The following is a 23,618-nucleotide window of genomic DNA, read 5'->3' as shown; positions in this document are numbered from 1 at the left end:
TACGCTCACAAAAAAAAAAAAGTGTATTTATAGCTGTTGGGTACAGTGTTCTACAAATATCAATCAGGCTAACTCTGTTGATGTGATTGTTCAAATCTTCTATAATGCTGCTGATATTTTTGTCCCTTTCAGTACCTGAGAAAACATTCTTGAAATGCCTAACTATATATGAATTCTGTCTTACTTGTTCTTTTAGTGTTTAAACTGTCCTTCATGTACCTGAAAGCTTTGTTTTTATATCCTTAAAATTTAAAATTGTTAGGTGTTCTAAATGAATTCACTGTTTTATCATTATGAGATGCTTTATTTCTAGTAAAGACCATTATCTTGAAATGTACTCCAATGTTAGTATAGCCCCGTGCTTAGTGTTTACATGATGTATCTTTCCATGCTTTTATTTTCAGCATCTTTGTTAATATTTAAACTATGTTTCTTGGAAATAACATATAATCAAATCCTTTTTTTAAAAAAATCTAGTTTAACAATCTCTGCCTTTTATGTGGAGTGATTAGTCCATTTTAATGGAATATATTGTGGTTGACTTGGTCTATCATCTGCATATTTGTTCTTATTTATATCATTAACAGTGTTAAAAAAAGTACAGTATAACTTCATGTTCTTATTGTAATATATCTTACTTCTATATGCGCTACTAATATATCGCTTGAATAAGTTATTCTTTTTAAAACATTTACAGATAAATTTGTATGTGTGTATATGTAAATAAAGTAAAAAGATATTTTATATCTATCCATATTTTTACCCTCTCTGGTCCCCTTATTGGTTTCTGCATCCCTGACTTCCATATGCTATCAATTCCTGGAGAGCATCAGCATTCCATCAAATACAGGTCTACCATTAGGGACACTTACAGAAAACCGGACTATTAAGTGAGGAATCTATGGTGACAGGTTAGGAACTATGTAGCCAAATGTACAAGGGAAGAGTCAATAAAAGGATAATTAGATAGCTTTATCTCTAGTTTTTTTTCTTTTTTTTAAGATTATTTAAGTACATAATGGAACTTCAGTTTACATGTAGTAATCTTTATCTTAAATTGTTCTGTTCTTTTTGTTTTTTTTTCTAAGTATTTTTATTTTGCTTTTCTAACCTAGGTTAACGGTAGACTTAAGAGATAAAATTTCAAATGCCTCTTTTTCATGGAAGAAAGGCTGTGAAACTATGGAAAATATTGAATTCATAAAGAAAATTAAGAAATACCTGTCAGAAAACTTTGTATTCTACTTAATGTGTTGATTGCTAAGTTGTTTGCAGATAATTTACAATCCTAAAACTCATGTGTAGTATTCCTAATCCTAAGTGTATAGTTCACTTAAACCACATATGGATCAATATAATTCCACCCCAACAAGTAGAAGAAAATTTAAAAGAAAATAATAAAAACATTATGCATATAAAAAAAATACAGATCTACTAGTCATGAATTTTTCTAGTTTCAGTCTTTCTGAAAATGTCTTTCTTTTGTCTTTCTTTTTGAAGAATAATTTCCCTCAATATGAAATTCCACTTTGGCAGTTCATTTTTGTATTTTCTCTCAGCACTTTGAAAATGTCATTCATTTGTATTTGGTCTTCATTGTTTTTGATAAATCAGCTACCAATATATCTCTATGTAATAGTTGTTTTTTCTTTAGCTGTTTCTTTATATTTGGTTTTCATCAGTTTGACTGTGATGAAACCAGTGATAGTATTCTTTGCATTTATATTGTTTGGGGGTTGTTGCACTTTTTCAGTCTATTGGTTGACATGGTTTATCAATCAGGAAAAAAATCTCAGCCATGATGTCTTCAAATAGTTCTTCTGGCCCATTTTCTCTTTTCTCCTCTTTTGGGACCTCAGTTACAAATTACAGTTTGATATTGTTTCATAGATCTCAGGTGTTCTGTGCCTTTTTTTCCTGCTTTGGGTTACACATTGAATAATTTCTGTTAATAGGTCTTCAAATACACTGATTCTTCTGCTATGTTTAGTCTTCAGTTAATCTCGTAGGGAAAAAAATCTGATACTCTATTTTTCATTTTCTTCATTTTAAAGTGTCCACCTCTCTGCTAAAATTCCTTGTCTATACATGCATATTGTCCACATTTTTGACTAGGCGTATTTCTCCTAGTTATTTTAAAGTCTGTGATAATTCCATCACCGAGGCCAATTCTAGTTCTGTTTCTTTTGATTATTTTCTCTCAACACCTATGGTTATGTTGTTTATTTTGTTGTATCTTTTACTATTGTTGTTGTTATTGTTGTTTATGACAGACTTTATACATAACAGACCAAAGTAAATAATATTTGTATCCATAAAAAGCCTGCCCTTCTTATGTCAAGCATTAGTGCTGTGGGCTAAATTAGCCTAATCTATGTTTGACTCTCAATTGAGTTTTCTTGCACTTTTAGTTAAATTCAGTTCATCACTAACTTAAAGTACTTTATATATTTGTTAGGGATTTATTTATTTACTTTGGAGGGGGAGCGACAGAAGGAGACAGAGTGTCTTAAGCAGACTCCACGCTGAGCTCAGAGCCCAACGGGGGGCTCAATCTTAGGACCCTGAGATCACAATCCTGAGATCATGACCTGAGCCAAAACCAAGAGTTGGACGCTTAACTGACTGAGCCACCAGGTGCCCCATGACTTAAAATACTTTAAAGCACTAACTTAAAATGCTTCCCTCTAGCAAGGTTTGGGATCTGAGCACCAGCAAGTGTCTGGTCATCCCTTTAACTCACATCCAGCTTCCAGCTTTCTGGGTCATTTGGGTATTCTCTTTGCTCTCTGGGCCTGCTCCCTGGGAAATCTCTGTCCTGCAGCCCAGCCCTGAGGGTTTGGAGGCATGCTGTAGGATACTTGGTGAAGGGCCAGAGTTTCTCAGAAGGATTTCTCTCTGTTCTCCCGCCCTATCCCCAGCCTTTGGTATGCAGCTGTAGTGTAGTCAGCAAAAGCTCAAAGCACCTCTCTGGATTTCTCTCATCATTCTCCCTCCCTAGATCTAGCTTTTGTTAGATAGTTATTTTGCCCTTGGAAAAGGTCCACTACCTTAGGGGTATCTCTCTCAATTTCCTTGCTCTGTCCCCAGGCTTCAGTGTATCCCATCATGGTGAATACTTGGGGAAAGATGGAGCGAGTGGGTACAGACTTTGGCTAAGATGTCCTGTGATTTTCATCCTTCATACTGGACTACATAGTGCTGTGAAAATTCATTAGAAGCTGGCCAGGTTTCTACATGCCTGGCCCTTATCTCGGGAAGATGCCTCCTCTTCTCATCCCTGGTAGTGGTAAAAACAGGTTCCCCAGTGCTCATAACTTGTGGGATTTTAGTTCATTTTAGTTTCTTTGCATATTCTTTGCATAGTTTCTTTGCATATTCTCTGATTTTTTTTTTAAACTCCATTTTGTTGCTTACCCAGATTGTTCTAGTAGTTTGGGTCAAGCGCCACTCTCTTGTCACTTTCTACATACTAACTCCAGTTGGTAATTAAAAATGAGTACTACTAATTTGATCTCATGCTCTGGAACACTATGAAATTCTCAGCCAATTTCAGAAAATTGTAAGCAAAAATCCAACATGAAAATTTATCTATTTCTAATCTCCTTTGTTTCATACCATGTTCTTCTTTCATACTCAGTGTTTGCCTTGAAATTCCAGCCTATTTCTTTAGTACTGTTCTTTTTTTTTTTTTCTTTTTTCTTTAGTACTATTCTTTGTGCTGATATCCTCAATTGATTTGAATGTACCATTTCTCTCTTTAGGCCAGCTTTTCTTTTTATAGGGACATATGACTCTTCCTGATCTTAAATCTTGGCCTATGGTCATTCTCTTCTCTTTTAAAACCCTTCCCATTTCTGGGCAACTTCATGCAATTAGATACTCAGCAGTTTCTACTGATGATTTTTTTGAAAATTATGTTTCAAGTATGTATGGCCCCATGGATCTATCATATAAGTATGTTGCTATAATTAATTAACACACACTTTATCAATTGTTTTTACTTGATTGAATTTCCTCAAATCTATTTACTGAGAATAACTTCAAAAAAGTTGATGTACTCTAGGGGGTTTCCATAAATCTGATCATTATGTTTTTTTGTTACTCTGAATTTTATAAACATATTATATAGTTTAACACTGATTACTTGATAATTTATAGATTAAGAAATTTTTATTCTCAGTATTATTAAAGTGATTAAATATTTGATGCAACACTTCAAGCACAGACATTCAATTCAATCATTACATATAATTTAAGTGTGGAATTGTCAAAATGAACACAAGAAGATGAAGTCTTCTCATTAAAGCTAAAATGTAGCTATGCCAAAAAAATTTACCCACCCTGTAGAAGGTCCATATTCTAAAATATAATAGCAGGAATTAGAGATTAAAGTGCACAAAGCCAGGGCGCCTGGGTGGCTCAGTCAGTTAAGCATCTGCCTTTCGCTTAGGTCATGATCCTGGCATCCTGGGATCGAGCCCCGCATCAGGCTCCCTGCTCATCTGGGAGCTTGCTTCTCCCTCTCCCTCTGCCTGCCTGCCTATCTGCCTACTTGTGATTTCTCTGTCTCTCTGTCAAATAAATAAATAAATAAATAAAATCTTAAAAAAAAATAGACTGCACAAAGTCAGTAGTGGTGCCTAAATATGTGATGTACTTATACGTATTGTGGAATGAAATAAAAAAGGGGCGGGTTGGTTAGGAGAGAAATACCATATAATTTCATTCAATAAAATACTGCTTAGCTAATTTTTAATCTAATTAAATACTGAAATTTAAATATTCCGTTCTCTCATACACCCCATTATTACTCATTTGCAGGGAACAAATGGTCAAGAAATATTTAAGGTTTAAAAAATATGTGATAAAAATGTGAAATTTGTCTGAATTCCACATGTCTGAGCCTCACTGATTACTGTTCAAATGGGTATTTGAATGTATGTATGCGTGTGTGTGTGTGTGTGTGTGTGTGTGTGTGTTTTAATCACACTATAGTCCTGAGTTAATCAGAGTAGGATGTCTAGTTTAGTCACTATGCATTTTTTTAATTCACCAGTTTTCGGAAGAGGGGAGAAAAATCCCATTCCCTTATAGCACATGGAATATTTTGAGATGAACAGCTCCTTAATGAAGAGTAGAATGAGAATTATGATAGGCTATTATCTAGGGAAATGTCCTAGTAAGGAAAACAGGAGTTGTAGAAACATCTGGGTTGGATTTTCGGCATAAGCAACCAGACGTTGTGCTCATGAAGCACAACCTTCATGGGGAAGCAAACCTTCCCAAAGAAAACACACTGAATCTGTCTGCTTTTATTAATGTGCCTCACTGGTGAATCTTCAGTGGTGATGGATCACCCTCATTTAAGGAATGATGTGCTGGAAAAATGCATTATTTTCAAGAGTAACAGAGTGGATTAATGCAAGTGTGTACTGAAAAAAAATTCAAAACTCTCTCATGATATATGCTGATTTTCGGGTGTTCCCCATTTGCACGGCTGTTTAAGCAAGCACTCTAAATGGAAATGCACTTGACATTTTTGTAACTGGATGTGATCAAACAACATTAGAATTTAGCTGATTTTTCAGAAAATTATTAAACCAATTTGTCCCTCGTTTCCAATACTTGCAAGGGGAAAAAAAGGAATAAAAGACGTTTAATAAAAATTGACACTCAGATGGAAAGCTGCCTGGGAACAATGTAAGGAGGTTGATCTCTCTCTCTTTTTGTTTTCTTTCTCTCCCTTCCTTCTTCTGTCACAATAGTCCTGGGCTGCATACATCATCAGAGGAGAATTTTGATCACCTGTTTCCAGGCCTTAGTAAAGCAATTCAGGATAAATGTTCCATAAGGTACCTTGAGACTGAGTTATGCTTGCCATTAATGTTTATGTGACAAGGACTTGTTAATACAGAAATATTCTTAAACGCCCTGTAATAAATGATTTTGGCCTTGCAGTGCCTGGCAATAGACAACTGAGCTTTAAATTCTGCCAGAGAGGTAAGAGATATCACAGTAAGATGACTACGTCTGCTGCACAAGATTACCAGACACAATGGTTATTATATTAGCTGGTACAAGTTAGGGTAGCCTATGAACCAGGCTGGTGACAGGAAACGTAATTGTTAGGCTGTTAGGAGCTTATACCTGCAAGAGGATTCCTGTTGTTCTACTGAAAACCAATTCAGTTATCTACTGCCGTATAATAAATTACCACAAATTTAGCAGCTTAAAATAACACATACTTATTACCTAACAATTTCCATGGTCCAGAATCAAGGCATGGCTTAGCTGGGGCCTCTGCTTTAGGGTCTCTAAAGGCTGCAATCAAGGTATCCACCAGGGATGGGGTGTCATCTGGGGCTTGGCTAAGGAAGGCTCCACTTCCAAGCTCACATTCTTGTTGGCAGGACCCAGTTCCTTGCTGGCTGTTGGCTGGAGGTCTCCCTCTGTTCCTTGCCATGTTCATATGGCAGTTTGTTTCATCAAAGCCAGCAAGAGAGAGAGCTAAAATGAGACTCTTCTGGAAGATGGAAACTATAATTCTACATAACCTAATGACAGAAGTGACATCTATCACCTTTGCCAGATTCTGTTGGCTAGAAGCAAGTCATAGGTCCTGTTCACACTCAAAGGGAAATGACTACACATAGGTGTGAATACCAGGAGGCAGGGAACACTGGGGGCACGTCACATTCACCAAGCCCTAAAGTATTTCTCTAACTTTGAATCCAGTTACATCTAAATAACTTGGAACTCCTGCAAAATTCTGTACAAACATTTCTGTGAAGGAGAATTTGTAGACTTAAGGAATTCTAAGTGATGTATTACGAAGTCAGTCTAAAAGTTAGAGAACATATATTTTCTGATCCTTCTCCACTCTTTGCTAGCTATATAACATAGGATCATGTCTAGCCTTCCACACTTCCATTTCCCACACATGAAATAGAAACAGCATGCTTATCCTGCCAATCTCACAAACATATTCTCATAATTAAATGACATAAACAAAAAAAAAGTGCTTCGAACAAATAAGTTGCTTAAAACTGTAAGATCTATGTGCAGGTGGTCTAATTTTCCCCAGATTTCGTTAGTCTGAGATCCCATATATAATAATGACTTGATGTGTTTTGATTCCATAGTTCACTACAAGTGATTCCAAGTTCACTGCACCTCCTTGGAGATCCTCCCCACCCCCTACCCTGAGTGTTTTTGTGAGCTTCCAAAGAATATCTCATATTCTGATAAATACTCTCAATCAGGCCAGATGCCATCTACAATTTCCTACTTTTTCTCCTGCCCTGGGCTGCCTGTGTGGGATCCTGGGCATCTGCTGGATCCACTGTCTTCTCTGGGAACAGTGCCCTAGAGCTTCGGACATGGTAGATCTATGAGTTGAGGGTTTCAATAGGGCCAATATAGTACATATTCCTCCTTCCCCTCAAGTTTAGAGCCAGTTGAAAAACAGACACAGGAGTTTGATAAATATAGACCAAAATATTAACTTTATTATCAGGAGGTGGATTAGAAAACACACCTTGGGTTTGTGACTCCACACGGATCTCCTAATAGTGAGTTCTGATCTTGGAAAACTCTTTTTAGGAATACAGAGTATGCAGGTTGTTGATGAAGATAAGCTGCAAGGAGAAATCATAGTCTCATCTCCACTGAGCCCTGACAGCAGGGACAGAGACAGCAAGGCCCCCAGGGCATGGGCTGCTTGCTCACCAACTGAAGAGCAGGAGCCAATAGGCACCAGATCCTCCTCATCTCACCAATCATGTCAGCCAATCCTTTTTCCATGGAGAGGAGGGACTAAAGGAAGGACAGAGAGCTTGGAAGAAGAAACTCACATAAACATGAGAAAAATGAAATAGGACACCCCCTAACATTGTGGATTGCTCTAAGGGAAAGTTGGAGACCAACTGCTCTTCTTGCTGAGAAAGGCTGTTCTAAGATAGAAGGTGTCAAGCAGTGCTCATTTTGTCTGGTGAAGAATCTGAGAAAAGAATGGGTCAGTTCGGGTATAGCTCTACTACCCAGATGTAATAAAAATGAAACATTATTGGCATACTGTGATTTTACTCCCTATGAAATGGACTGGGCCACGGGCTGGAAGTTGATAAAACTAAACCAAATGGCACCATGATACGCCAATAGCAGCAGCTCCTCACTAACATAGTTATATTTCTGTCAATTCTTTTTGCAAGGTCACATACTTCGGTTAGTTGAAAGTCAGTGATCACAGTTAACTGAAAACCTGAAAATAATAATACATGGCCTGGTGCTATTTACTGAGACTGATTTTCTTCTTTTATTATCTTTGTCAATAGCTTACTGTGCCTCCCAAGAAGTTTTAGAAAATCACAAGAGGGCTAAAGATCAAGTACCAAAGAAAAGTGAAATGGTTTGCAAACTATTTTCAGAACACCAGGTCTGATTCAGATGACGGAAATGAAATAGTAAGTGGAGTTGTTTTTTAAACAATATTGAAGAGAAAATCAATTTCTCCTTTTCTTCATTAAATGTGCAATGAATACAAAAATGTTTTATACCTGTTTGAAGATGTAACACATAAAACCAACCAGTCCAGGGAACTCTTATGTCCCCCTCAAGTTCTTAGGAAAGTGAAATTTTTGTTATTATTTATGGGTCACTTCCCTTAGCTTCATATCCATTGGGCCAATCTTAATGACAGACTCTCTTTGCTCTTGCCTTCCAAAGAGTATGGGTTGGTTAGTGTCTCTAAGCCTGAGTATTTCCCAGGAAATTTTTAGTCTCTCATAAAACTAGGCTTCTCTACTCTTCAAGTTTCCCAGTTCTGTCCCAGAGTACCAGCAGCTTAAGTTCAAGTCAGGACTTCTCTTACTCCCACTGCTCTTCTCCACTTCTCATCAATAATCTCTTGGAAATAAGTCAGTGAAAACTGAAATGAGGTGACAGGAATAAAACATGCTCACTCAGCACTTTTTCTATATTTGCCATTGAGGGAGAAGGCAAGTTCTGTCATTTCGATGAGATCATTTAATCTCTATAGGTAAAAAGTTGGGATTACCAGATGCTAAAAATTTGTCATAATTTGGCTTATTTTCTTCTTGTAATGCCCAGCTGCCTGTGTTTGTTGGGTAGTTACACAATCACGAGAGTTCCACAAAGCTGGAGGAGGAATCGGATAGAACATTTTTTTTTTCTCCAGAAGGGTGAGCTCACATTTGAGATTTAAAATGCATTATATTGCAGGTGTTGACCCAATCCTTGCTAATGCAGAGGAGAGTGCACCCCCATGACAGGAAAGGGAGCTAAAAATGTTTCCTGCTGTGCTTATAGCTCTGTCATCACTGTCCATTATTCTTTGTAGATGGTTTTATTGGCTGCTTTGGTCTATAACTCTTCCGCTAAGCAGTTCTCATCTCAAAAACAACTCAATCATCCACCTGTCCATCTCCCATCATGAGTTCCATTGTGTCACTAGATGGAAAATTGCTGAATAAAATATCTCACTTTTAATATAGAGCCAAAGTGAGACAATAAAGACTGCACTTTGATCTTTCTCCAAAACTAACAGTGCTGATTCTAACCAGCCTCTGCAATAGATGTTGCAGCAGCTAAGGATATTTATACCAATAATATCATTCTTTGGATTGTAGTCCTGGTTTGCACCTTTTCTCCCAATGCTGGGGAAAGTTAGGACAAGAGGAAACTCATACATAGAGTAAATAAGATGGTTTGGCTTGGGATTTCAGAGTTTTCACTTATTTCTTGTCTCCTAAAATAATACCTTCAAAACATTGTATGGGCCAGGATAGCATAAGGAACTGGGCCAAGGATCATTTTTATAAAGTCACTCATGCTGTGTCTTTTTGATCAGATAAATGGAAATTGGACATTTAGAGGAGATTGCTGAGAAAGGAAGTAGATTACCAATAATGCTAGAAAGTTTTACTTCTAAAAAACAAGGAAAAGTGCCCCATTCTTCTTATTTTTAATCTAGATTTCAAATTAAATTATTATATTTATGTGTTATATACTCTCTTAATGCAAAGCCCAATTTTCTGAAAAAGACTCAAATGAAGACTGCAATCATCAGGGTTTTAGAACTTGTGACAACAGCCAGAATAACCATGCTTTACTCTCAAGTAGTTCTTAACCTTTTAGTCACTGCTTTCCTATTTCAATGGTAGTCACAGAAACTTGCTGAATATCCTGGACAATGCAATCAGAGCACAACTCTGATTAGTCACGGGCTCTGTGAGGTTATTTATTTATTTGTTCCAAATAGAGATAATACTTCAACTGACATAGATTTTTAAGTTCTGGGCCACTAAGAATCTTGTAACTGCTCATCTTTCTTTTGTTGCCATTAGGAGCCTGAGAGCCCATATTTAGGATGTGAAAAATCCTTAAAATGTGTTTTTTTTAGACTCACCTTAACATAGCTCTATTGTGTTTGAGCTTGTGTCTGCCCCACTTTCCAGAGTGTGGAGGTATTCACACACAAATGCATATACACATATGTGCACACTGCACAGTATATTTTGTATATTTTGCATACAACAAATGTGTTTTGAGTTTGAACTGGACACCAATTAATGAATTAACTGAAGACTGTGAGCATACTGATGGTTTATCTCAGATCACTTTTCCATTTGGATTAAGTGTGTGCTACTGCCATTGTTTGAAATCTCCTGATAGATGGTGCTGGTGGTTTATTTTAGCATGCTAAAAATGGGTCATATACTTCTTTCTTTCTTCTTTTTTCCCCCAAATCTCATGGGTTTTGTTTTGTTTAATAGATTCTTTCAAAAAGGTGGGATCTTGCCCTTGGTTTCTAACGAAGCCTTTTGTTAAGTTCAAGCCCAGTAATCACAAACAATGTAGAAGGTAATGGTGTGTGATAGACATAGTTTGTTCTTCTAAGGATTTCAGTTACACTTCAGTTTTTATATTCAGCAAATGAGAGTGCCTTTAAAATCTCTCATCTGTATGTAAAAGTGAGTAAAAAAAAATTGAAAAGAATAGAAGCTATACCCACAGAATTTATGATGGAAATATAGAGAGCAAGGTGGCATTAGTCCATGGAAGAGAGAGAAACACGTTTTTAATATTTTTTACAGAAAATTAAAAAACCCTTCAGGTTATATTTTGCATCACATATGTCTAGTGCAGATAATTTCAAAGAATGTGTGATAGTAGTGGTGTCATAATCAGCCTGTGAGGAGGGAATGTAATGATCGAAGTGCATAGGCCCCTTCACCCTCCTGGCCGCCCAGTGCTGTCTCTATGGCCAGCCTCTGAAGGTTCCTTCTCCTCCAAGTACTGGAAGTACAGGCAGCCCTCTCCAGGTGAGTTCTCTGTGTTCCCAACCGTCCCTGACCTAATAGCCCCAGGCTCACTGCGGACACTCTGGATGCTCTTGGGTCTCCTTCGTTACTCAACACACTCAGGGCTGGACTGCGTTGGGATGTCAAAGTCCGAATTAAAATTCTTTAACTATCAGGAGTGGACTTTTTTTTTTTTTAACTGCAAATCTAGTTAGAAAATAACTGAGATAGAGGGGATTTTGGCTAATTTAAGCTATTTGTTATTCTTCCCTGTAAAAAGCAAAGAGTAATAAAGGAGGAGAGGGACAAGAACAAAAGCTGCTAGCTCATTATTCCCTGAGTTAAAACTTGGAGGTGACACCTGGGTAGTCTTAAACACTCCATTGGGTGTGGTAGCCACCCAGTTACAAAGTGAGAGCAGGGAAACATTAGATTATTATTCTTAGCCTTAGGGTGCTAAAGAATAGAGTGGGGATCCTTTTGTCTCCACTTTTCTGTCGAGAGGCTGTGCCCATCCTTCTGTTCTCGTGAAGGGATCTCAAATATGCCACGGTGGCATAACAATTATTTTAAGCTGAAGGTATTTCAGTTTCTGAAATCTCTTATCTGCCTAAAAGCAGAGCCTCCCAAAAGAACTCAATTCTCATAAATCCCCTCCCAGAGAGCGACCAGGAAAGACTGATTCTTATCATCAGAGACAAACAAAAGAAGTCAGCAGCACACTGAAAAGACCTTGTCACAAAATTATCATCTTGCCCATCTGTTCTCCTAAGGGCCTATTTATTTTACCAAAAAGTCATTTGTTTTCCCTTAAGTGTCCTTTCTCTATACACCACCTTCTAAGAATTTAGTTTTCTTCCATAGGTGTTCTCCCTATCCCCTGAGTTTATGAGCCCTAAATTATTTTTTTTAAAGATTTTGTTTATTTATTTGACAGAGAGAGAGTGCGAGAGAGCACAAGCAGGGGGAGCAGTAGAGGGAGAGGGAGAAGTAGGCTCCCCGCTGAGCAGGGAGCCCAATTCGGGACTTGATCCCAGGTCCCTGAGATCATGACCTGAGCCGAAGGCAGATGCTTAACCAACTGAGGCACCCAGACGCCCCAAGCCCCAAATTCTAACCACCACACTGAGTCACATTTCTTGGTGAACTCCCTTATGTTCTTTAAATCAGTTTTTTTCTCTTCCTAATCTGTCTTCTGATAGTTTCATTCACAGGTCCCCAAGAATTAACTAAGAGGGTAGAGCAGAAGTTTTTCCTTGAGAATAGGGCTTTATGCTTATGTTTATCAATTTTAGCAGAAGTTCTCTCTGTCATTTTTCTTTAGGTGGCTTCCAGAGACCAATGTATTACAGAACTTCATGCATGTGCATTTAAAAAGGTGAAGTCATAACACGTATCCTCATATGTATACATAAATCAATTCCTTATAATTTTCACATATGTCTATTTATATAAAACTGTTATTTCTGAGATAACCTTAAAATAAAGGTAATCATGAGGAAATGTGTTTAGTAAAAACTCTGGAGTCTGGTTAATGAAGATTCTTCCCAAATCCTTTCTTACTGCAAAAGCCAGTGATTCAAAAGGAGATTACATTTTTAATAATGCTCAGAAAAACTTTAAATTCAAGCTCATATTACCAAAGACTTATTGATTTGGTATTTTCCCTCCCTTTCCATTTGTTCATAGCTTGACGTCCAAGAGAAAGAGATTTGGCTCCCATTTTTATTCCTTTCTTATTATCAGTTTGTGTTAGACCCTGGGTAGCTAACTAATGGATGGTAATAAAAAACACAACATCCAAGCAGCACCTAGCAAAGGGCATATGGGTATGGACATATGAAAATCTGCACTTAAAATGAAATAAAAACAAGACTGACACTGCACTGTCTGGAGTATCCTTCATTCTGCAATAGGAAGCTGGATAGGAGTCTTTTTTTTTTTTTTTCGTTTTAGCGAAATGTCTAATCATGTGACTCCCGTATAGAATAGTCTTCATGATATTGCCAAGTCATTTAACACGGTGTTCAAACCTAATTATCTCTCTTCCTCTACTCCTTTATAACCCCATCATAGTGCCTATCACATTCTATTAGGATTTTCTGTTTACTTTTCTGTCTTCCCCACTAAATTAATGTTCCGTCAAGACCGAAGCATTTAATGCCTCTATCCCCAGAAACGAACACAAATCATATCTGTATGCCGGCACCTAACTTGTACGTTTAGCACACAGCAGGTGCTCAATACATGTGTATTGAATGGACTCCTAGCTAGAATGCCTCCACTGATCTTTCTGCCTGCTTGGCTCTTATCCTTCCATTAATATTAACTTCAAAAAATTATCTTTGTAATTGCTAGCCTGTTCTCACAGGCAGAATTAATCACATACTAATCTTTGCCTCTACGTGACTCTCGTCACAGCACTAGTATTACATTTAAACACCATATTTTTAATTGTTTGTTTCTGTTTCTCCTTTCAGATAAGAACTAGGTCTAATTCATTTTTATTGCCTGAATCTAGCATTGTGTGTAACAAAAAAGAATTTCTGAATAAATGTCTGTGAAATGAATAAAGGAACAATCTCCATGGCAGGAAACACACGAGGTTTTGTTTCCCTAGAGCTATGGGGTGGAATCGTGTCCCACAAAATAATATGTGGATGTCTGACTCTTAGTACCTCAGAATGTGATTTTATTTGGAAATAGGGTTCTCATAGAAGTAACTAGTTAAAGTGAGATCATGCTGGAGTAGGGTGGGCCCTTAATCTAATATGACTGGTATCCACATACTAAGGGGAGACTCAGACACTCCAGGAAGATGGCCACTGAGACAGAGGCAAAGATTAAAATTGTGCTGTAACAAGCTGAGGAACACCTGGGGCCACCAGAAACTGGAAGATCCAAACACAGATCGTCCTCTAGGGGCTTTGAAGGGCGTATAGCACTGTCAACACCTTCGTTTTAGACTTTGAACCCCCAGAACTGTGAGAGAATAAATTTCTTTTGTTTTAAACTAGCCAGTTTGTGATACATGGGTGGCGCAGTGCTAGGAAACTAATACACCTAGTATATTTATAACTGTCATATATTCCCCCCCAAAAATAAGATTTGGAGTATTTCCTAAAATGGAATTGGTTTAGACAAGAGAATAAAAGCAAATGTGGTATTTAATGATTGCCTCTGTTCTGTAAGTGTAAATGGTATTGATGGTCCCCCAACACAGCATCCACCAGAAATGTAAGCTCCCTGAAGTGAATAAATGAATGAACACATATTTACAAGTTACTGGGTATTAGTAACCTATAGAATGTAATGCCCTTTGTTTCTAAATGTCTCAAAATTGGGAGGAAACTGCCTTGAGAATCATCAAAAAGTGATAATACCTTTTTTACTTTGAATCTTTAGTGACTAGAGGACACAAAATAGAAGACCATAGATTCATCTATCATCTATTCACTCATTATCCCCTGTTTTCGGGGATATAGCAGTGAACGATACAATGAAGTTCCCCTCTCCTGGAGATTGCATTCTACTGGGGTACAGCAGAAAAAAATAAAATATAAGACACGTTGGGTGATGCTTTGAAAGAAAATGAAGCAGGTTACGAAGATGGAGAATATCAGAGCAAGGATGCTCTTTTAGTTGGGATTGTCAGATGTCTTTCATAAGGTAGCATTTGAATAGAATGAAAGAATGAGCCATTTATATATGACTTTATATGCGTAGATATGTATATATCCATATATATGTTATATTACATATATATATTCCTTTGAGTGAGCTTATTGATGGGTTGGTTGTAAACAGAGGAGTAATATGATCTGACATAGGATTTCAGTGTCCTTTTTTAAAAAATTTTTTTAAAGACTTTATTTTTTGTTTGAGAGAGAGAGTGAGAGAATGAGTGGGGGTAGGGGCAGAGGGAGAAGCAGGCTCCCTGCTGAGCAGGGAGCCCAACAGGGGGCTCGATCTCAGGACCCTGGGATCATGACCTGAGCCAAAGGCAGACGCTTAATCGACTGTGGCACACAGTCTGGCTTTGTAGGTGAGCATCATGGGGTGAGCAAGGGTAGAAGTCAGTGGAGATTGCAGTAATCTACTTGTAGGTCAGTCATGGTGATTTGAACTAGTGTGAGAAGTGGTTGGAATTGGGATGTATTATGAAAATGGAATCCAAGATTTGCAAATGAGATACGCATGTAGCCATGAACTGAGTTTTGTCAGATGAGTAAACATTGTGGTGAAGAAGGGAATGGTGAAGGTGAAGTCTAGGCTGCTTCCTAGGAATTGAAACCAGGAGGGGACTAACTGACTTAAAATATCCCTTCATCCACACAAAAGCTGGTAGGTTACAGAGAGAAAATGATAATGTGACACAAGGTGAGTATTTCATCAATGCTGGTTCTCTTCTATTTGGAATATTCTGAAAAAGATATGAGACCCCAAAATGTGTTGAAATTAGAGAGCTCATTACCAGCTTTAAGAAACTTGTGTTGTATAGAATACTGTAGAAGCTGAGCAGTAAAGTCTTAACAAAAGCAAATCAGTAATTCAGAGCCTCTTCATACACCTTAATTAATAAAGGAAGGGGTTTTGAGAAAATCTGTGGCACACTGGCACGTGATTCAGACAGCCTATCAAGAGCCCATGAAATACACTTCTGAGTTATCTTCAAATAGTTTCTATAAATTCTGGGCTCTCAGGAGAAAAAGAAGTGCTAGAAATATATATCTAGTGAACTCTGAGACAAATGGAGCAGACCAACTCTGTGACTGATTTCACTCTTACTCCCATTTCAAGCCAAATGCTCCTAAATAAGGGCCCATTCAGTCAATAATGAATTCCTATGATCATGTATGTATTTGAAAATATGCTTTAATATTTTCAGTTATCTTTACTTTTCATTCTTTCATTTTTTTTTTCTTTATACTTTTTCACAAAGCTTTGAAGAATGAACATCTGTGGAAAACAATCTAGATCTCAAATAATCCCTCTTTATCCTCCTTCAGTTCGGTATTACTTTCCTTTCTTTGGCTGCCCCGTCCCAGCCCTCTAGATGACTTGCCTCATTTCAGGCCATGAGTCTTGCCCTTTACACCTTTCGGGCCATCATTAGTCATTTCAAAGATTTTACAGAGGAATGATAAAGGAAACTGTTATTTGAAGGACTTTGGTCCGTGCATTATTATTTTGGCCTTGACAAATACCCATTGGTAATGAAGACTTCAAAGGGCCTTCATTAGGGCCTCAGAAAGGAACAGCGGGGGGGAAAGTTAATTACCTGGAGCCCAAAATCCTATTTTCCCTTTAACAACCCAGGGCTGCACTTTAAAGGCAATCAAATGGAGTGCTGTTTGGCAAATAGTCAGCCTTTCTTGAAATGCTGAGTGTAATTAGATGCTCTCCTGTCTGTCATTAAAGACAAATTGTTTGTAAATGGTTAACATTTGAGTGCTGCACCGTGTCTTCAACCTTTATCATAATTATATTGCCAATATTGACCAAAATATTCTAAACTGAGAAATGGGAGCTTATGGCAAGGCTAATTGCTTGATAATGAATTACTGCTGCTCTTTAAAAAAGCCTCACTCTTTATTTATTTATTTATTTATTTTGTCTTCATTTTCTTTAGGGGTTTTGGCATTTGCAATTCAAATTTACTAGGAAGAAGTCTTCTGTGGAAAGAATCATCCATCCCCCCCACCCCCATAGTGGCTAATTTTGTTCCTAATTGGGGCTGTGAACCATTGAAAGAAAAAAAAAACTTTCAACCCTGTCCAAAATCCACTGGTTTGAAAGAAAGCCAGATGTCATTAGTGTGTCAGTGCTCCCTGATGAGAGATAAGGATGAATGAAGCATTTTTGACTTTTAGAGGAGGTTTTGAGACTGTGATGTCATCAGCTTCTATGCTTGATAGTGATTTACCTCATCGTACTGTAATTTATTGCGCTACTCTTACTCAGTTGCTAGTCACCCTACATAAAACTAAGAAGTCCAGAAAAAAAGGGCCCAAGAACCAAGCTCTGACCTTATAGTGATAACTGATTTAGACTCTTCATCTTTCAAATGGTCAGTTTTCAAACTGCCACTCGCACCTATTTCATTAGTACTTGTCCAGTACTTTCTTTCATTCCAAGTACCTAAGGGGCTTTTGGACGAGTTTTTTGTTCAGAATTCTGAACAAAATAATATGTGATGTTCCTGATTGTAAAATAGAGACCACGTTGTTTTTAAGTGGTAATGATCACCATTAAAACTGAATGGTTCAAGGTACAGATATCAAATCTATTACAGGGATAAATAGCATAACCCAAATGCTCATTTCTCCATTGTCTGTCTAATAAAACTTCTATTTACTAATGAAGAATAAGCTATAAACAATAACTTAGCTATGAGTTATTCAGAGGTTACTACATGCTAGGGAGTGTCGCTAACCCCTTTTATATATTTTCGGTTTAATATTCACAATAACCCTATGAAATAGATATTATTCTTTCTCTTTTATAAATGAAGAAACTAAGGCTTGCAGACATTATTTTCCCTGGACCTACAACTAGTAAATGGCAGAGCCAGAAATCTGAGCTATGTTTGTTTTCAAAGTCATATTCTTTCACATAGACAATTATTACCTAATTCTCTAAACAATTTATGCTTTTATTTTCCACTCTTCCAAAAACAGCATTATAAATACTATGGAAATACAATATTGGAGGCTCTTGACAAACTATGTACAGGAAAGTTAAGTCATCTTCATTGTTAACAAAATTAATCTTTGTTACTATTACTAACTAAAGTTAACTACTTAACTATTGTCTATATTTAATGTGTGTGTCCTGAAATTATAGAGAAAATCTAGAGTGGGGTTTGCAAACCATGGCCCTCTAATTGATGCCTGTTTCTGCAAGTAAAGGCATATTGGAACATGGCCAGCCCTATTCATTTATATATCGTCTATGACTGCTTTCACAATAATATTGTGAAGGGCTTCAGAATATACTGTTACGGAACCTGGACTGGATCTCCCGATGGAAGAACCAAGCGGCACTCGGAGATCTTGGAGGATAGGAGGTTTTTTTAAGCCTGGTGGGCTCAGAGGAGAGTGATCTCCAAAGGTCGGAGCCCTGAGCACAAAGAGGGTAATTTATACCCTTCTACTTCCGCATACTTGGTACTTTTGGCTCCTGAGGGAAGCCGGGCAGGGAGGAGAACCCGGAAGAGCCCAGGGCAGGGGCTGGGACTCCTTTGCTGGCTCGGTGGGCCATCTTAAGACACAGATTTCCCTTATCAATACTACTGTGACATAAGGATTATTTTGAGCTGAAGACATTTGAGAGTTAAGAGATGTAAAAAAGGCTTTGTCTGAATTCCCCTTACCTGCCTAAAAGCTAAGCTTCCCCAAAGAGGAGTTATGACTCCTCAACTGTCCTAACTCCCTTCCCCAGAATTTCATAACCAGGGAAGATGACTCCTATCAAGGAGAAGTCAGCACTGGGATAAGAAATTGTCTAAAAAGTAATTGTTACAAACTATCATATCTCCTATCTATTTTCCTAAAGGTCCATTTATCTTTCCTAAGAGTGATTTGTTTTCCCATAAGTGCCCCTTCTCCTCCAACTTTTCCCACATTAAGATGGTATATAGGCCCCAAATTCTAACCCCCTCTTTAGGCCACATTTTGTGAGCTGTCTTGTGAACAAACAAGAATTAACCTTGTCTTTTCTCTTGCTAATCTGTCTTTTGCCAGTTTAATTTGCAAACCCTAAGTACAAACTTAAGAGGGTTGAGGAAAGTTTTTCCTCCCTGACAAATGCAATGCCAAATTGTTGCAACAGAGATCTTGTGGCCTACAAAGCCTAAGATATTTTGCTTTATCTGGCATTTCAGAGAAAATTTGCTGACCTCTGGTGAGGCTGAGAGATCATTCAGAAAGGGGAAATAGATTTTCACTACCTTTTAGCTTATTTCACAATGAATATGACGTTTACACGAAAGGGCACAACCGTGTTATTTACTTGCAAATAATCATGTAGATGCTGGAGGAAATTTATAAGCTTGTTTACTGCCATGTTGGCAATGTGGCCCTTGGCAGTAAGAACCTGGATGGCTATTTCTTGTCTTAAAGGAAGTTACTGTATCATCGTTGTAAAATCTCTTTCTATCAAATGTGCCTAATTTAAGTTCCAATCAGATATCTAGTGTTTAGTATACATGTAGACACAATAAATATTCAAAGACATCATCTAGGGCACCTGGGTGGCTCAGTCGTTAAGCGTCTGCCTTCGGCTCAGGTCATGATCCCAGGGTCCTGAGATTGAGTCCTGCATTGGGCTCCCTGCTCAGTGGGGAGCCTGCTTCTCTCTCTCCCTCTGCTCCTCCCCCTGCTGTGCTCTCTCTCTGTCAAATAAATAAATAAAATCTTAAAAAAAAAAAAGACATCATCTAGAAAATTATTGTTGTTTAATTTCTATTTTTAAATTGTTACAGTTTGATTATTTAATAATTACCTATGCATGCTTCCTCTTCTGTGAATTGTCTGTTCAAATCTTACTGATCTCCTCATAAATATTTATAAATACTCTATATACATGATTATGTACTTTTAATGCTCTATGCTGCTTTTGTAGAAAGATTTTTTTAATGCTAGTAATATTTATCTACATTTCTGTTTCTGATTTTTTTCAGTCACTTATACTTCTGGAAGTTCTTGATCTATCCTGTAATTTTCTGTTAAATTATATTTTCTTATAATATGCTATTGTTTGATTATTTTCCTATGAGTTTTTTATTCATACATATAGATTTATGTAGGAATTTATTAAGTGGTATGACCCAACACAAACACACACACATTTTACTTTCACCATATGCTAACAGCCACCATTTCCACCACCGCCACAACCAAATAGCTAACCAAATGCCTTGATAAACAAAGGCTTTGCCTTTCTCGTCTGGAAGAAGGTAGACTGGCTAGGGACTCGGGACCTGAGGAAGAACACAGTGGTGAGTGTCTCTGCTTTTCTTTTTATCTCTTGTATCCCAAACTTGGAGCAGAAGATGCCAGCCACCCAGAAACAAACTTCATCAGAGTTAAAAGAATTGAATTATACAGAAGGTGTTCTCTGACCACAATGGAATCAAACCAGTCAAATAAGTAAAGGAAAGATAATAGAAAAGTCTCTAAACACTTGGAAACTAAACACATTTGTTAATAATCCATGAGTCAAAGGAGTTGACTCAAAATATACATGGAACTGAAAATAAAAATACAACATATTAAAATGTATGTGACAAAGCTAAAGCAGTATAGCTCTATAACCAATAAGAAAACGTAATTCATTATTTTAAAATAACCCAAATAGAAATCTTCATGCCCAGATTGTTTCACTGGAAAATCCTACCAGAGTTTAAAGAGGCAATAACACCAATTTTGCACAGTCTTTTCTAAAAAGTAGAAGAGGAATTCATTCTATGAAGCTAGTATTACCCTGATACCAAAACCAGATGACAGTATAAAAAAGAAAACTACAGACCAATATTCTTCATGAAAATCAATGCAAAAATCCTTAAAACTATTTGCAAGTAGACTTCAGCAATATGTAAAAATAATTCTACTTCATGACCAAGTGAGGTTTATTCCAGGGATGCAGTAATGGCTCAAATGCAAAAATCAAATATCATCTACCATATTAAGGCAAAAGAAGAAAAATCACATGATCAATTAATACAGAAAAATAATTAGAGAAAATTCAATACCAGTTCTTGATAAAACTGTCAGAAAAGTAACTATATAGAGAACCTTCCTCAACTTGATGATGACCATCTATAAAACAGTAAGGAAACAAACTGGCATGGCTAACCTTATACTTAATGGTACAGAACTGAATGCTTTTCCTTTAAGATCAGGAAGAAAGCAAGGATGTCCACTCTCACCACACTTATTCAACATAATGTTGGATAGTCTAGCTAGTGTAAGAAAGTAAAAAAGGAAAATGAAAACAATATAGAACCGAAAGGAATACAAGTGTCCCTATTTTCAGAAGACATGATTGTCTGCATAGAAAATAAGGAACCTACAAAAAACTCCTAGAAATAATAAGGAGGGTGTTTAATACAGTCACAGTAAATAAGAAAAATATCAGTCATATTTCCAAATACTAGAAATGAGCACAGGGTCACCAAAATTAGTATAATTCCATTGACACTCACCCCCAAAATTATATACTTAGGTGTATATCTAACAAAAAGGACTTGTAGGCTGAAAACTCTACAAGGTTGATGAAAGAAATCAAAGAAAACCTAAATAAGTAGAGACATATTGTGTTTGTAGATTGGAAGACTCAACATAGTAGATATGTCAATTCTTCCCAAACTGATGTAAGTTTTAATGTAATTCCTATCAAAATTCCAACAAGGTTGGCTTTTTTTTTTGTAGATATTAACAATATCACTCTAAAATTTATGTAGAGGGCGCCTGGGTGGCTCAGTCGTTAAGCATCTGCCTTCGGCTCAGGTCATGATCCCAGGGTCCTGGGATCGAGTCCCCACATTGGGCTCCCTGCTCGGCGGGAAGCCTGCTTCTCCCTCTCCCACTCCCCCTGCTTGTGTTCCTGCTCTCGCTATCTCTCTCTCTGTCAAATAAATAAATAAAATCTTAAAAAAAAAAAAAAAAATAAAATAAAATAAAATAAAATAAAATTTATGTAGAAAAACAAAAGAACTAGAATAAAGCAATTTTTTTCAAGTTGACAACATTTTATTTAAATTTCTATATATAAATTTACATACTTAGAGGAAATAAAGTTGTTTCTTATAAGAAAATCTAAATGTTGCCAAGAAAGCAATCTTTGCTCATCTTTCAATTTCAGTGCCACTGAAAATTTTTTTAATGTTGTTTTTGAAAGACAACTCAGTTCAACTCAAATACACCTAGATTTTATTTAAGTCAAATAATACTTAGATTTCATTTTAGGAATTATCAAAAGATCACTGACAAATGATTTTTTACCTATAGTAATCTAAGATTTCAACCTAAATTTAGCAATATATTGTCTTTATATACTCCTAGCTTTGATTCATTCCTTTTTCTTAAAGTTTTTATTCAAATTCCAGTTAGTTAACATACAGTGTAATATTAGTTTCAAGTGTACAATACACTGATGCAACATTTCCATATGATACCTGGTGCTCATCACAACAAGTGCACTCCTTAATCCCCATCACCTATTTAACCCATCTGCCACCCACCTCCCCTCTGGTGACCATCAGTTTGTTGTCTATAGTTAAGAGTCTGTTTCTTGGTCTGCCTCTCTATTCTTTTTTACCCTCTGCTCATTTTTTTTGTTTCTTAAAGTCCACATAAGAGTTAAATCATATGGTATTTGTCATTCTCTGACTTATTTCCTTAGCATTATACTCTCTAGCTCCATCCACATCATTGCAAAATGGCAAGATGTGATTCTTTTTTATGGCTGAGTAATATTCCATTGTGTGTATCACTTCTTTTTTTTTAAATTCAATTAGCCAACATATAATACATCATTAGTTTCTGAAGTAGTGTTCAATGATGCATCAGTTGCATACAACACCCAATGCTCATCACATCATGTGCTCTTCTTAATGCCCATCGCCCAGTTATCCCATCCTCCCACCCATCTCCCTTCCCACAACCCTCAGTTTATTTCCCAGAGTCAAGAGTCTCTCGTGGTTTATCTCCCTCTCTGATTTTTTCCCATTCAGTTTTCCCTCCCCTTATGATCCTCTGCACTATTTCTTATATTCCACATATGAGTAAAACCATAAAAATATGGAACACTTCATGAATTTCCATGTCATCCTTGCACAGGGGCCATGCTAATCTTCTCTATATTGTTCTAATTTTAGTATGTGTGATGCTGAAGTGAGCACTATACCACAGCTTCTTTATTCATTCATCTGTCGATGGACATCTGGGCTCCGTCCATAGTTTGGCTATTGTGGACATTGCTGCTATAAACATTGAGGTGCTGGTACCCCTTCAGATCACCACATTTGTATCTTTGAGATAAATACGTAGTAGTGCAATTGCTGGGTCATAGGGTAGTTCTATTTTTAACTTTTTGAGGTATCTCCATACTGTTCTCCACAGTGGCTGCACCAGTTTGCATTCCCACCAACAGTGCAAGAGTGTTCCTTTTTCTCCACATTCTTGTCAACACTTACTTGTTTCTTGCGGTTTTTATTTTATCCACTCTGACAGGTGTGAGGTGATATCTCATTGTAGTTTTGATTTGTATTTCTCTGATGATGAGTGATAT

At 37.0% G+C, this 23,618-nt stretch overlaps 1 non-coding gene across 1 annotated transcript; it reads right to left on the bottom strand.

The window, feature by feature from the left end:
- Window positions 1-23,122: 23,122 nt before the first annotated feature.
- LOC118522610 (U6 spliceosomal RNA) lies at window positions 23,123-23,229 on the bottom strand. The gene has a single exon (XR_004910711.1). It is a non-coding gene; the product is annotated as a U6 spliceosomal RNA (small nuclear RNA).
- Window positions 23,230-23,618: the final 389 nt, after the last annotated feature.

This window comes from Halichoerus grypus, chromosome 3 (assembly GCF_964656455.1).
Source record: "Halichoerus grypus chromosome 3, mHalGry1.hap1.1, whole genome shotgun sequence".
Taxonomy (NCBI): domain Eukaryota; kingdom Metazoa; phylum Chordata; class Mammalia; order Carnivora; family Phocidae; genus Halichoerus; species Halichoerus grypus.
The sequence above is the reverse complement of the archived record's forward strand: the minus strand, read 5'-3'. Positions and strand labels throughout refer to the sequence as shown.